Genomic DNA, 16,223 nt, shown 5'->3' with positions numbered 1-16,223 from the left:
AAATATGTGTGTTTGCTTTTTTTTTTTGAGATTCTCCAGTTGCACGGTAAGGCTACACATTTCTAATGCCCCTTCAGTGACTGTCAATCAGGAGTTAATTAGCCTGTTGAGATTATGGAGTTACCTTAGTCATCTAATTGGTTAGATCTGAGAACACCTCTCCCTGGTTCTATTATGTAATTCTCTTGATCAAGTCTCAGCGAATTGCAAATATACTCATTAGATAAAGCCACGTTGCAGTTTAAATTTGCACTTTTCACTCTTATGATTCAGTCTTCTTTGTATGTATTATCTCCTCTCTTTTTCTTTTTCTAAATTCAAAATCACAATGCAGGGGTGTTGTACTCACCGGACTCAGAGAAACCCAGAGTGAAATACTTTTGAATCTACTGTTGAAATAGTCTGTGAATGCAGAGGAGCACTTACTTGCTCTGGATTAATAATGGATTCCAAGTGTTTATTGGAATTTGAATTATTAGTTCTTGGAGCAACAGAGAGTTTTCTAAGGGTAAAGAAGATATCCAGTGCAAAGTGGTAGCCAGTGACTATACACAAATACATTAGGAAAGGAGCCTCTTTGGGAAAGTCAGTCAGTTTTATAAGGTCACAGAGTCTGGGGTCTCTGCTTTCCTGAGCATGACTTTCTCAAGCCAGCTGTTTACATCAGGCCCTGTGCCTGGCAAAGATAAGCACACACTTCTTTTCCTTTCTGTTTAGGTAGAAGCTAAATCATGAGAATGGTGACCTGGAAATAAAAGCAGGAGATGAACAGTTTGTAAGGAAAAAGCCAATCCAATGTCATTTAGAAAACAGACACACAGTTTTCAGCCAAAGGCAAGTGGGAATTAGCTTTATTTCTGTTTTCATAAGGAAGGTGGGAAAAGTTTGCTTTTCTTGACAAAGGCTTCAAGCAAAGGTCCCAAATGTTGGAAATTATAACAAAATACAAGCTGGGCGTGGACCTCAGAAAGCCATGAATCTTTGATATTGTCTCATACATTTGTATATACAGTCTAGTACAGAATATTTATAGGGCATTTCATTATATAAATATTTTACACACATATTTATTCATACACAAGATTCTGTCCTTCATACCTGTTCCTGAAATACCCACCCCACCAGGTCTTCATAATCAGCATTGTACATTTTCTTTAAGAAGAGAAACACTTTTGTGGCTGATGAATCCATAGCTCTGTTGACCTTTCCAAGGCAACGTGAAGTCATTTGAAAAGGGGCACACTTCCATCAGCACTGACAGATCTGATGTACTGATGTGCAGATGCCCCTCCGGCCGAGTGGAAATCGTGCTGACTCCTGGGCTCTTTCTTTTCTGACCCATCCTGCCAAACAAAGACTCCCCGGGACAACCACTGCTACAATAAAGAATCCCATTGCAAGCATCTTGGCACAAGAGTTGAAGCACCGTTGTGAGATCATTGATGCCTAAAGTGCTTTTTCTTTTCTTAGCACTGGCTCGTGACAAGCTTCAGATTGGCCAAGGAAAGAGACTTTTATCAAGTGTTTCCTTCTCAAGATGTGTGGTAAGTGCCAGCAGAGTGTGCTGGTAGCAGATGGGTAGAGAGATCAAACAAGAGAAGGGAAATTCAGAAAGGAAAACACACACACACACACAAGTGCGCACGCGCACACACACACACACTTGATGCTTATTTCAATATTGTGTTTCCAGAATCTCTGTATGTGAATCAGTCATGACAGATTATCCGTGAGAGGTGATTTCTATCCTGTTCATTTCTGTGCCTGAGGAAATCAAGATGCAGGAAGGTATTTTGCTGATAAGAGCTTTGACCCAGATACATTCTGTAAACCCACTCCTTGAGTCACAGAAGAACTTCACAGAAAATTCTTCATCTGGACAAGAACATCTTGTCTTTCTAAACATAATGAATGAGTGAAGCAGGGAGGACCTAAATTTCCTAAAGGACCTGTTATCTATCCATGGTCAGGAGCCGGGGTATGATGTGCAAACAGGAGGGGAATGAAGACTAGACTGATAAGCTAGTATTGAATTTATGTTCTGGTTCAAAGCGACAGGGTCTTCTGTGTGTGTGTGTGTGTGTGTGTGTGTGTGTGTGTCTGTATACACTCCATGTATGTGACTGTCTTTCTTTACCAGAAATAGAAAATCTATTTTTTAAAAATGTAAGCTAAACACCTAACCAATATCTATGCAATACAAGACATCTGGATGAATTTTAAAATTAAATTACAACTCCCAGCGGCTTTGTCCACAGCTGTCACACGTCTGGAAACATCTGTGTCTACGTGTGCGTGTGTGTGTGTTTTTTTAATTAATGGAGGGTTTTTTTTCCCTTTTTTATTATGTTCTTAGAAATTGAGTAGACATAAACTTATATAATGAAAAAATATCTCAACTGCAAAACAATAATTCTTAATATTAGACTTAACTCTAACACAGAAGTTCAGCAATGGTCAAATACAGCAGAAGGTGAAGTGAACACCTGTAAAACACACATGGACCATTGCAGAACTTTGTCTCTGAAGTGGAAGAGTGAACTATTAGATATTTGATATCTAACAGTAATAGACATGAAACAAGTATGAGATTAAAACATATTATGAAATATTTCTTGCAGTCAGGAGACATAAAGCTTCTCCTGAATTCTTACTAAAATGCAAACTGAAACATATATTTGAACTAAAAATGGTGCTTGCATTTATGTTCTGTGAATCGCAAACTCAAATATGGCATCAGAACTTTTTTTGTGATCTGGCCCTGGCCTACCATTTCCGGCTGTCATCTCTGTCACTCAGGAACCCCAGCCCAACGAAATCACCTGAGCATCCAGGGCAAAGTGAATACCTTCTTTTGCTTGAAAAAATATCCTCCCTTATACTTCACCCCATCCCATGCATCACACACTGATGCACAGAAAATGCTCACGTTGTCTGCCAGTGACACGTGCGTGGTTGCACACAGACGTGTACAAATAAATCCGCATTCTTTGCCTGGCTGATGACCACTTCCAGGCTTCTGTGAAAGCTCTGCCCCGGCACCTGTTGAAATTGTTTATCTCCCTACTCGTCAACATCACACTTTCACCTCCTTGATCGGCCTTTATCCCGCACATCTTTATCCCCACCACGAGCAGTTTTACGTTAAAACTATCAATAAACAGTGATGTATTCATTTTACTTTCAGGACTATCATCCTAAGAATCCTTTTAACAGTAAAAACTAACTAACCGAAAGGTAGAGAGAGACCCCAGTTCTTGCATACCCGAAAGATAAGTTTACAATCGGGAGGCGGTGTGCTGTGTAGCGAGAGGTTTTAAAGATTTATTTAGAAAAGAAAATGTACTCGTCCAAGAACGGGAAGCGGGCAGGTCCAAGGTGGGAAAAGTGGTGATTTTGGTCCCCCTCTTTCTCTCATAGCCTCGCTTAGAGGTGGTCTCTTGATTGATTGACGGCTCTTGTCCCTGGAATGCTGAGTCATGTTTGGCCTTTGTGCATGTCCTTACCCATGGTGTACACAGAAACACCCACAGTGGGGGAGGGGGCTAAACCGAAATGTTAATTATGATACAATGAACATTGAGTCGTATCCGGTTAAGTCCTTTCTGCTACCGCACAGTCGTGGCTCTTGGGTTTTGACCAGTTTCTTGCTGGTGCTCATTTAGAAAAAGTAAAAGCCCTTTATGCTGGAGGCAGGCATAACACCATCCTCCGGACCATCCTCCCTCTCCTCCACCGTATCTGCCCCCACTTATCGGACCACCTAACACTAACACAAACACACTCCAAAATATATTGCCACAATTTCAGTGCATACAGAGGATAAATTTTGCTAATTGAACTTTATGACACTTTATAATACCAAGCAAAGATATGAACCAGGGAGACTCAGAATTTGAATGTTCAACAATGGGGTTGAGCATTTCCCAGAGACAGCATAAAATGAAGCTGCTGTCTGAATGATCAGAAGTGCGTTCAGATTCATCATTAAATTCCCTCTGCTACTCCAGTTTCTAATGAGAGTTCAGGACATTTTAAAAAGCTCTACGGAGTTAGATTGACAGTGGACTAACCCAAGTTGTACCATGGGTAGCGGGTTCAATTTGAGGGCAGAGAGCACATTTATCTCAGTGGGGTAGAGTCTGTGCCGTGCGGCCAGGGCACAGCCAGTGCCTCCTTTACTTTGCTTTGCTTTTGCTGTGACTCAGTTTGCGGGCAACCTTGACAGCATCTTAAACTTACATGATTGCTCAAGTCAGTCCCCCTCAGGCTAAGAGCTGGTGCCCTACCAAGTCCAAGGTGAAGGTCAAGATGCAAAATGTGTAGCAAATCATGATACTTACCGATCTGAACCTTATTTTGTTCTTTGTCCAGCTTTCTGTTTCCTTGCCAGCTCTCTAGTACAATTAAGTAAAACCAGGAATAAAACAAACAAACAAACAAAAAATGCCTCTCTTTCATGCTGCCCAGGAAGGAAAAGAAAGAAAACCTTCCCCGTCCTTCCCTGAAATGGTCAGAGATTTGAGCGTCTGACTCATGAGACTGGGTTATTTATTTGTGCTTTGATCCACCCATTCATTCACACCCACTCCCTCCCCTACGAGTTCTTTTGCAAGAGACATAATGCTGCAGGGATGGAAAGTCAGGGGCAGAATAGCAGTTCTCCCCGCAGGGTGTCTTCAGTGTCCTTGGGAAAACAAGAACTAAACCCCAGCTATCATCCAGGCTAGGAAGTGATTCGGCAGGAGAAAACAGCGGATACAAGACCACGGAAGTCCAGAGCAATTGGAATGAATCTCCCCCAGGTGGGAGGGAGCGGGTTCACAGACATTACTAACCGCACATGCTGACCTTAACGTCAAAGACGTGGAATCCCTAAAACAACTCCTTAGATGAAATGTTTCATTTAAACATTTAGGGCCGGTGCTCAGTACTGTGTTGACCTCTCGTGACTCATGTGAGTGGGGGAGGGAGAATGAGAGGCTAAAACAAAGCGTTTTAGTAATTGTGTGCTAGAGGCCAGGGAGGGTTCCGGTAGAATCGAACTCTTAATCTGCAGATAAAGAAACCGAGTTCTGAGTGAAATAACTTGACTGAGGTCAACAGATTTGTAAGAGGCAGAGCTGGGGTTTTAACCCAGTCTGATTCCTTCAGTCTTGCTGCCTCCTCCTGGGCACCAATCACTTTGTGAGCCCCACCCCTGTTTAGATTGCTACTAGGTTTCACCTTGACTGTTAACTTACCCAAGGTTGTTTCTCTTATTTTGCAAAAGCCTCTAACCCGTCCAGAGAATGCTGTTGAAATACTTGCCTCTGTGTATCAGGCTTTGGACCTGTTAAAAGGCACTGATGTGTGTGTCTGCCCACACGGAAGCGCGTCACCTCTTTACTGTGATTTTTTTACCTGCGTGCAGGCTGCTAAGAGAAGATAAAGTTAAGGGCCAGAGCTTTTTGTTGGTCTCTGTTCTTTTTAATGACAACCATGCTGTTATTTTTTATTATTTGCCCAGATGGAAAAAGCTTTGTGTGTTGGGAAGGACTCTCTTTGATCCTTGTACGCAAAATTTTTATAGTAGTTCATTTAGAAGCTGCCCGTGAAACCATCTCAACCTTGGTTTTCCTGTGCGTGTTGATTTTGTACAGAATTCTCTGGAAGAACAAAACTCAGGCTTGAGATACAAAAGGGGAAAAAAAAAAGGTCTGATTTTTGTTTTTTAAGGTTGTTATTTTGTTTTTGTTGTTTTTTTGCCATCAAATGTGAATTTTTCTAAATAAACATACAAAATGATCAAATAGGTGAGATCGGGCACGTTCAGGGTGGTATAGCAAAAGAAAATGTGACAATGAATGTATGTATGTTCATGTATAACTGAGAAATTGTGCTCTACACTGGAATTTGACACAACATTGTAAAATGACTATAACCCAATTAAAAAATGTTTAAAAAAAAAGATCTAATAAAGATACCACAAGACTGCCTGCATTGGAAGGATTAAGGTCAGGCAGGACTTGTACTGTCTTCTAAGAATTTCCACTTTTGGAAAGTGCTTTAATTCTTTCAGGCAACTAAGGTGATATTTAGTGCAGTAATTTAGTTAACTGAAAGTCCAGGAACCTACGTTACTAAGACATTTTAGATCAGTATATAGTGATATTTAAAAATAAGGGCAGGAAGGAATAAATTAGTGGTTGGGGATTAACAGACACATGTTGCTATATATAAAGTAGATAAACCACAAGGACCTACTGTCTGGCACGGGGATCTATATTCAATTTCTCGTAATAACATATAATGGAAAAGAATCTGAAAAGGAAAAATATAGATGTGTGTGTATAACTGCATCACTTTGCTGTGCACTGAAACTAACATTATAAATCAAATACACATCAATAAAAAATTTTTTTTTAAAAGGAAATGTAGTCTAAAGTTCAGGGTCGTAAATAGTTTGCTCTATAAAGTTGGCAATTTCCTAAACAGGAAAAACAGTGTAGTTTTTGTTTATTTAGCTTTTAAAATGTCCGTGTGTCATCATATAAATTTCTAGGTTATTGACATCCCCAGTTTAAGGAATTTTCTTTGCAGAAGACTGTGAGTATCAGAAATGGGACGGAAATCATAGTTATTTCCCCATTAGTAGAAACATTTCATAAATTCTTATTTGCCAAATATTTTGGAAAAACATATTAGTGATGTTGATCTGACTGTTAGTTATTCCCAGGGACTTGTATGCGTTAGCTTTTGCGTCCTAGGAAGCGAGGAAGTAATTGTCACCCTGAAAGACGGATGGATCTTAAAAGGGATTTTGAAACAGTAGGTAAAAACCAATTTCTTACTGCAGAGTAATCCAAGATTCTAACCAGATTATATGTCTTTGTGTTAAAAACCACTGATCTTAATAGCTGTGGTTGGAACAGCAATGGAATAATTTACTTGTCATGGCTGTCAGATTCACTGAATATTTCTGTCCACTCTTACTTTCTTTATTCAAAACGATAAAGGTGGCATCTTCTATCCAACTTGCAGTTAATGGGGGAGGGTAAGAGTTTTTTTTGTTGTATCTTGCAGAAATTTAATTTTTTTTTGTAATGCAAAGTGTAATGAAGGAGAGAAACCAAGTGGAACTTGATTGACAAAGTCAGTTTTTCAGGAAGAACACATTTAGAATCCATAATGCAGGCCCATTCAACTTGTGGACACTTGGTCATCGGATTAATTTAGTTTAGGTGTTGGTTTTTAAGACTGTTGCTTTTACTTAAAAACCTAAGGAAGTCCTTGTTTTATCTTCATCAAAACCCCACCCAGTGTAAACTTCTCTAGAGTCAGGAGTTGCAGTCTTCTTCTGCCAGAAAGAAAAATAAAACATTTACTAGAATGTCTCTCACTCCCCGGTTTGGTCAACGAGCAGATGTACTTTTGGGCACCTCAACACATGATCAACCCAGTGTTAACATTGTGAAAACCATACATATGCTGTTTAGAATCTCTGTGGTGTATTTTAAATTAGTGAAAGATCTACCCAAGTGCTTAAATGTGTATGTGTAGCCTTTCCTGAAACGTGCAAATGAATCTAAAATTCTACATGGCAGGAGAGGGTATACGTATATTAGGTTGCAGAATAGTAACTATTCCCTGCCAAAAGTGAAAAAGGAAAAGAAAAGGAAAAGGAAAGAGAAAGGAAAGGAAAAGGAGAAGAAAAAAGAAAAGAAAAGAGTCAGCCATTTGTCTATCAAAGTTCAACAGACTTTTTCTATAAGGGGTCGAGTATTAAGTATTTTAGCCTTTGTGGGTCACGCAAATTCTGTCACAGCTACTCAGCTCTGACACTGCCACATGAAAGCAACCACTGGCAATATGTAAACCAATGAGCTGTGTTCCAATAAAATTTTATTTCCTAAAACCCACAGCAGGCTGGATCTGGTCCATGGGCCATACTTTGCAAATCCCTGGTCTCGATGTCTCCAAATGTTTAGCTTCTTAATATCTTTTCCAATTATCTGTGCATACAGAACAAACCACTGAAAACTTGGTAGTGGGATAAAAAACAAGCATCGTTTATTATCAGTGTGTCTCATGATTACGAGTATCTTGAGCTGTATTATTAGCCGTATGTGATGGATCTCTCTCGTGATTCTGAGGTTAAGAGGGCAGGGTTCGCTCGGGCGGAGGAGTGTGGGGAGAGGTCCCCTGTCGGGTTACAGTCAAATGGCAGCGTGTGCTGGCGTCCTCTCCAGACCTGCCTGACTCACGTGTTAGGTGCACGATGTGGAATGAAGAACATGGCTGTAACTAAATCCTGTGGGAGATGCAGTCATTTTTGTAAAGAGCTCTCGTCGAATGTTTCAGAAATACTCGGTTCTCTCCAGCTCACTGGAGAATCCAGGATAAACACTGCCTGCAGGTGTGTCCTCTGTGCGTCTCCTCCTCCTGGCCTTGTGTGGCCTAAGTATGATGCTACCCTGAACAGCACATTTCATCCACGTCCAATAATACCAGCGGTGCCTTTTTCGGACTGCTGCTGGCCTGTTTCATTTCCTTTAGATAAATGCAGTTTTTCAGAAGTTGATTGTAAACACTCTTCTAGTCCTGTTCTTCATCTGAACTAGCAATTTTAATGAAAATTAAATGGTAATGACTAAAAAAAACAAAAATGCCACCTTTTGGCTAGAACTTCAGCCAGGGCTGTCTGCCAGAGCATCTGCTGGTGGCCTTTCCATGCGTCCTGGGCTCCTCACTGCATGGCATCTGGGTTCCAGAAAGACAGCCCGGCTGAAGCTCTCTCTCCTTGTGTGGCCTCCCCTGTAAAGTCACAGCACCTTTGCAGTGCACCTGCTCTTCTGGTTGAGGTGGGCCTCAGAGGAGAGGGCTGAGGCCACACCCAGTGACGGCCGAGTGGCTCAGTCCCAACGTAAGCAGGCCGCGTGGGAGGGGAGTCACTGCCGTGGCCGTCAGTGTCAGGTGAACCTGCCACAGTGGTGTTGTCCTCTCCAGTCTTCCTCTCTGGGCTGTCTGAGCACCAGCAGTGGAAAAGGCCGGACCACGAGCTTTGGAGGTCCAGGGAGAAGCCGGGACGGTCCTGGGAAGAACGCGTGTTTGCTGGTGGGAAGCAGGCGTGTGCTAAATCCAAGTGAGTGTACGACTCCAAACCCCAGAGCCAGGTGTTGAAGGAAGAGAATTTTCCGAATGTGTGTAAAAGATGGGGGGCCTCATGTTTTCAGAGGAAGGTTGTGAATCCAAGTCCAGGCACACAGGGCAGGAAGTCAGGAAGGTGCCTCCACGACCAGAAGCCTGAGGCGATGCCCTTGACCTGGCGGCCACGCTCTGACCCAGCCAGGGGCTCCGCAGACAGGTGGCCAGCCTGGGCGCCACTGCCAGCCCAGGACAGCCCGCGGCCCAGAGTGGGGCCGGCAGACGCGGCTCCTAGGTGGGGAGAGAGAACCAGGTTTTGATTGTGAAGGTGAATCCTGACAGATGTCACCGGAGCAAGACTCTCACCAGAAATGACTGCATCAGCTGGTTGGTTTGCATCACGATTTCAAAAATAGACAGAACAGCCCATCTGGGAGGTTAAAGAATGAGGCAAGTCTTTAAAACACCATCCCCTAACTTCTCTCATTTTCGTGCTCAATAAGCCATCCTCTGCGTCAGAGCCCCCGGAAGGGCCCCTCGGAGCGTGCACCTTGGTACGAGAGCCCGGGGACATCTCTGGTGCCATTTTAAGCCTCCCCCACTGTATGTACCTCGCTCGCTCTGTCTGTGGACCGAATGTACCTATTTTTTGCTCCGTTGATTTAATAGCCCCAGGAAAAGTTGAGAATGTGATCATAGAAGTTCTGTCTGAGTGGAACGTCTCAAGTTTCCTCTCCAGCCTTTCTCTGGGGTTCCTTGGACCCTATAGGTTCTAGGTTTTGCTTCATCCCAGCTGCTCTTGGTGTAGAGCCTGCTGACATTAACCTCTCGTGTGTGTGTGTGTGTGTGTGTGTGTGTGTGTGTGTGTGTTCCTGCCCCTCTATTCCCTGCAAGAAACATTTGCCTTATTCTTAAGCAGTGTTTTAACAGGTTTCAGTCCATTAAAAAGCAAAAGAGAGCATTAAATAGCATTCTTCAGCTTTTAACTGGTGAGCTCTGGTCGGTTTATTAATAGACTCTAACTGCAAATGTGTCTGTTACATGCTAGGGCTCTCGGCCGACTCTCGCAGCAACAGCGGTGTCCTCTGGGACTAGAAATCCAATTCTGAGTCCTACCTCCAGGTAATGCTTTTGGACTGCTTTAGAGAGATTAAACAAATAAATGGTGAAACATTCCTTCCAGAGAGCTGAAGCTGGCTGGATTTATTCATGCTCTAAAAAACCCTAGCCTAAGAAAACAGCCAAGACTTAAAGAAGCTAACGGCCCAGTGGGACCAAGTCTGTTCTGCTGGCAGTCTCCTTATTGCCATTTCTGTCCTGTTTCTACAGGACTGTGACACTGGATGGACAGCAAGCTGAGAATTGGGATAATCGGAAGGATGTTTGAATTCTTCTATGGAAAGTCACAAGCACTAGAAGGAGAGGGGGAGCTTTGTCTTGATGGTAACAGAGTAGGAGAGTCGATTCTGGCTATGCAGATGCATGCAGGCAGGAGGAAAGCTCCATTAATCTTAGCTCCATGTGAGACCGGCCTGCTGCCTCTTTTCTCATAATGAGTCATCTTTCCCTTTTTGCCTTGACTGCTAGGAAGCTTGGAACACATTATGAACACCTGTCATCTTCCTGAACTTAATGGAAAGGAATTGGAAGAGGTAGATCAAGCACCAGAAGAGAAAGAGACATAAAATTTTAACTTAATGCCAGAGAGTTTAAAAAAAAAAAAAAACCCAAGGAGCCTGGAGGGACTGTGATGATGTAAATACATAAATTCAATGTTAAAGTACATTTCCCCTCCCCTTTTTAACATAGCATGGGGGAAGTGTTCAAAGAAGACTGGCTTGGTTTTAGCAGATAATGAAATTGCATTTTCACTGCACATTTAATTGTAACCATAACAATAGCATATATATCTATAACACTAACTCTAATAATATTTTACACAGTTCAACTTATTTAATTCACACGATGGCTCAAGGAGGGTTCTGATCTTATTCTCATTTTGGGAGTGATGACACTAAGGATCAGAGAGGTTAAGTGCTTACCCAGAGTCACACAGCTGGTCATGATGGAACCAGGGTTGGAATCTGGCAAATCTCCTCCAGCGGCATGGTCCTCAGCACTGGTCCTGTTGGCCCTGCAATGTCAGGTTGTGATTCAGCTACATGTGTTGTAGTTTCAGTAAACATATTACTTGATAATCTTCCCTCTGTCAAATTTTCTCCACATTCTTACTATATTAATATTGTTCTGTGTGTGCATATTATGTGGTGTGTATATATGTATATATATATATGTATATATATACACACACACACACACACATATACATACATATATATATATATATGTGTCCCTGGTTACATGTGGAAGTATCAATAAAGGTATAGGATTGACAATGAGGAAGTGGTAACGTTAGATCTTCCATTGTGACGTTCACTGAAATTTGAAATTTGCAGCAGAGACATTGCTCACTAAATATGCACGTGTTCCCCTCAATGTTCAAGTTCCTCTTGTGTTTACAACGGGGCCATGTCATTCACTGTAGCTAATGTGACTGTGGACAAAAATGATCTATGGTGAATCCCTGCATTTGCAGAGAAAGAAGCCTAGAGCACGAAGGAAGGCCCAGAATGGCGTTTGAAGGGCCACACATTTTGTCACAAGTGAAAGAGTTAAAAAAAACTTCTGGAAGAAATGGTCCTGGAAAATTGGGGGTGGGGGGGCAGGTAAGATGGTAGCTGCCCTCAAGTATCTGGCTTGTCACCATGTGGAAGAAGAACAGCCTTGTTCTGCACGGCGTGAAGGTGCGTAACCAGGGCTGATGAGCGAAAAATACAGAGGCACTCACTCGGTTCAATTCAAAAAGAACTTACTTTTCATACCCCGTGATGGGCTCTCCAGCACACTTGTAACAACTCTGTTTCTTGCGTGGTTTCACTTACTGTCTGTCACCTCCGTAGAGCAGACGCTCCTGAAGTGCAGGAGGAAGTCTGTCTTGTTCATGACTGTCTCCCTAGCGCCTTGCATGGTCTTGGCTCATTTAGAAGAAGTCATCAAATGAATGAATGGAGGAATGAGTGAACAAAGGAGCTTTCTATCAAACAGCGCATTCCAGATATTTTACTGGCTGTGGAGGAATTCTGGTTCAGGTCAGCGGGACTAGTGTTTAGGAACGTTTTGGAGCAAGTTCCAGCTCTGGGTTGTTGTTCCGCTGATGTGAAGTAGTCTTTCCAACGCCCGGATCCTCTGACTTTTCTCTCTTTACTTTTGAGCTTTCGTGATAGTTAGAGCCTTTTGTTTTTTACTCCTCAGCAGATAAGAAATCCAGTCAAGATGTTTGTTATTACAAAACCAGAGAGAAAGATCGCAAGCTTTTTTTTTTTTTTTAGCCCAACTTGTTTGTGGAGACATTTATCATCCTTTGATAACATGTCATCATCTTCAGAGAAACGGACAGCGGGTGCTTTGTAATTGGGACGGGAGGCTGTGGCGTGACTGATGGAAGCCTTGATCGCGTATCATTGTCAAATATGTGTCTCTGAAAGGCGTGTGTTTGAAAGGCTGTGCTTGCGTCTATGACACTTGGCTCCGTGCCTCCATATGTAGCCGCCAATTCATGCACCTCATCTCAAGTTTGAGTGGCCCAACTTTGATCACCGGTCAGATTAGCCTCATTATTCACTGAGCATCCCCTCTACTCAGCGGTCATCGGCTGGATTTGTGACTCTCTAGATCAAGTCTTTAAATCTCTCTGCTAAGTCAGTTTCCAGAGAGCAGAGCCCCGAGACTGGCAGCTATGAAAATCAGCCACCACTCAACGCCCAGCACAGGATTCTGTGTCAGGGAAGGGTTTTAGGACCTAAGAAAATTCACTGCCATCAGGAGGACTTCAGCCTTGTTGAGTAGATAAAACCAAAATGGGAAGACTATGACGTATGTCTAAAGGGACAGACAGAAAGGGTGGTTCAGACATGGTGAGAGAGGGAGAAAAGGCTGGGGGTTGGAGCTGGAAAAGCAGATGACATTTGGACTCAGACTCTAGGTTTATAATCTCTGCTGTGTCATTCAATTTTCTTCATCTATCAAATAACAAATCGTAGTGAGGATGATCAGCAATGCAGTTAAGACATCTGCCGTAACGCCTGACACATAGTGGTTACTCTGAAATGGTAGGAGGGTTGCTATTACATGCTTAACGTTGTCATTATTATCCTCGAGTACCCATTCCTCTGTGATCCTCACAGATGGAAAAAAATTAGGGAGAGGTATGCAAAGAAACTTCATGGAGGAAGCTGATAGCCAGCAAGATCAGAAATGACGGAATGGCCAAAAGAGGGCTGAGACATCTGGGATCTTTGCTTGTATCACAAAGGTGAGTACACATCAGTGATGCCGAAGGTCAATTTGCCGCCACCAGCTGGCATTTCAGGACAATTCAAGCTTTTTTTTCAAGTTGGCTCCAATATTTAGTAAAACTGGCCCTTCGTGGTAACATGGGTATCTCTTGAATGCCTGCGTTATGGCCCGTGTGCTGCTTTAGCAAATTAGGAAGCCTTGTAGATCAGGATAAGCATATTTTTAGAAGGAATCTCCATCAGCCAGCTGATCATGGCAAGACCACAGCTTCAGAAGCACCTCTGTGTGGAAGAGCCTTGGCGCGCCAGGGAAGTAATTAATTTAAACAGAGAGAGCTTCCGGTTCCAAAGAAAATTGAGTCAGCAGCGTTCCACCCTATCTCCCTGCTAATTACAGTGGTAAACCCTGGACAACATAGAACAACCATCTGAAGACTCTGACAGGTGGAGAGAACTGAAACTGACCAGGGCTCTCAGGACTTGAGGCATGACCCAATGGGAAGTTCCCATTTTGGGGTGGGGGTTGTTAGTTTCTTTCATTTTTGTGTTTTCTATGTTTGGCTTTTTGTTTTCCTTCTGCACATGCCAGCCTGGGGGCTGGAGCAGCCTGCAACCCGGAACAGCCAATGGGTGCACACACAACACCTGAAAAACAGCTCTTTCTAGCCCTCTTGTAGACTTGGGGGACGGCAGCCCTGTAGGATGGAGCCCTTTTGATGATACACACTCTGCTCCAGGCCAGTGGGACAGAGAACCATTCGTCTCCCCCTCCCCACTGGATCCTTCAGAAACTGGGGGGAAGACTCCTGCTGGCAATCCATGCTCACTGCTGACGCCATCAGAGGCAGCGCCCTCTCCGCCAGGCACTGTGAGCGTGTGCATCTGTGTCCTGCTGGCCAGCCCCGCCCTGTGAAGGTGGATCTGGGATGACCCTTTAACTAGTCTTCCTTTACCAGCGGGCATGATGTTAAGCTCTGTCAGGAGAGGGCACTGGAGAGACATCGCAGGAGGAAAAGGTCTTTCTCCCTGGTCTTGGGTGCTCACTGGCCAGACTCCGGCAGTGTAGACCCTTCTCCCATTGATACCCAGCTCCTGCGGTACCCAGCGTTCAGAGCACACACAGGACAGCAACTTCTCCCAGCATGCCAAAGCAGAGTCGTGTCAGTTTGTGTCTCCAGTTAGATTCTCCGTGAATAGCTTTCTCTGGTGCCAAGAGGGCAGATTTCCAGCAGGTTCCACCACGGAGGCCCCAGAGCAACCTCTCAATGGTTCAGTGAGCCACAGCCTCTCCAATCAAGGTCTGGAGCTCAGAGCCGGGTGGGGTGGCCTGTCCTCAGTCACAGGACCTCAGCACCAGGGGTGGGGGCTGTTCCTTGTATTTGCTAGTTCTGCGTTGTTTAGAGATCTCTTTACTTCTTACTGGGAAATTGTCACTAAGTAACGTCCTGTTACAGTTACTAGTAAACTTTCCCTGTTCACTTCGCTGTGTAGTTTTTCTCTCTCCTGATTGGACCCTGACTGACAAAGACCGACACCAAACACATTATCCGTTAACCAAAGAACAGATCAATTGGATTTCACCAAAATTAAAATTTTAGTTCTGTGGCAGACAGACCTCCATCTGGAAGAAAATATTTTCAATTCACACATTTGACAAAGTTTGCATCCAGCCGGTATTAAGAACACGTTAAACTCAACGGCAAGAAGGCAACCATTCCAATTAGAAAATGGATGAAAGGCTTGAACAGGTACTTCACCAAAGAACGCACAGGCAGTAAATCAGCACGTGAGAAAATACCCAGCATCATCGTTAGCTTTTAGGGAAATGCAGGTTACAGCCACAGGAGGATGCCACTGCACATCTGCTGGAATGTCTACAGTGAAATAAAGAACCAGCACTGACCCCAGCGACTAGAGGATGCAGAGTGAATGGAACACGTTGCTGGGGCGATGCAAACTGGCACAGCCCTTGTGGAGGCCAGTTGGTGGTTTCTTTCTTTTTTTTTTTTTTTTTTTGGTGGTTTCTTATAGAGGTAAACATATACTTGTCCCAAGACTCAGCAGTCTTACTCCTGGGCCTTCACCACATGGCACTGAAACTTTCCGTTCACACAAAAACCTGGATACAAGTCTTTGTAGAAGTTCTGTTACTGCTCACCACCAAATAATGAAAACAACAAAATGCCCTTCCCTGGGCAAATGGATTAACAAACTGTGATACATGGATGTGATGGATGGAGTGCTACTTAACAGTCAGAAGGAATGGACGATTGATGCCTGCAGCATCTTGGGTGGATCTCAAGGACATTATGGTGAGTGAGCAAATAAGCCTCACGAGACGCCATACTTTCTTGTTCCGCGTATGGAGCAGTCTCCAAATTACACTCTGTAGTGGTTTCTCAGAATTTGGAGTTGGAGGGAGTCTGTGACTGCAGTGAGGTAGCCTGAGGAACTTTCTCTGGAGTGACAGAATCATCTGTTTCCTGATTGTGATGGTGGTTGCCAGAATATATACATGAGATAAAATTTCCAAGAAATATACACTGAAAACAGGTCATGTGTTACAACTGGTAACATCTGAATAAGACCTGTTGTTTAGTTAAGAGTTCAATCCAATGTCAATTTTCTGGTTGTGATAAATTTGCTGTGGTTATAGAAAATGTTACCATTGGAGGGACCTGGATGAAGGATGCATGGGAACTCCCTGTACTAGTTTTGCAACTTCTCTGTTGGTCTCAAAGT

At 43.4% G+C, this 16,223-nt stretch overlaps 1 protein-coding gene across 2 annotated transcripts in view; it reads left to right on the top strand.

Moving 5' to 3' along the window:
• ZNF385D (zinc finger protein 385D) overlaps nt 1–16,223 on the top strand; it is a 771,052-nt gene that overhangs the window by 697,841 nt on the left and 56,988 nt on the right. The gene's annotated exons all lie outside the window — the stretch shown is intronic.

Source organism: Camelus dromedarius, chromosome 2 (genome assembly GCF_036321535.1).
Source record: "Camelus dromedarius isolate mCamDro1 chromosome 2, mCamDro1.pat, whole genome shotgun sequence".
Taxonomy (NCBI): domain Eukaryota; kingdom Metazoa; phylum Chordata; class Mammalia; order Artiodactyla; family Camelidae; genus Camelus; species Camelus dromedarius.
The sequence above is the reverse complement of the archived record's forward strand: the minus strand, read 5'-3'. Positions and strand labels throughout refer to the sequence as shown.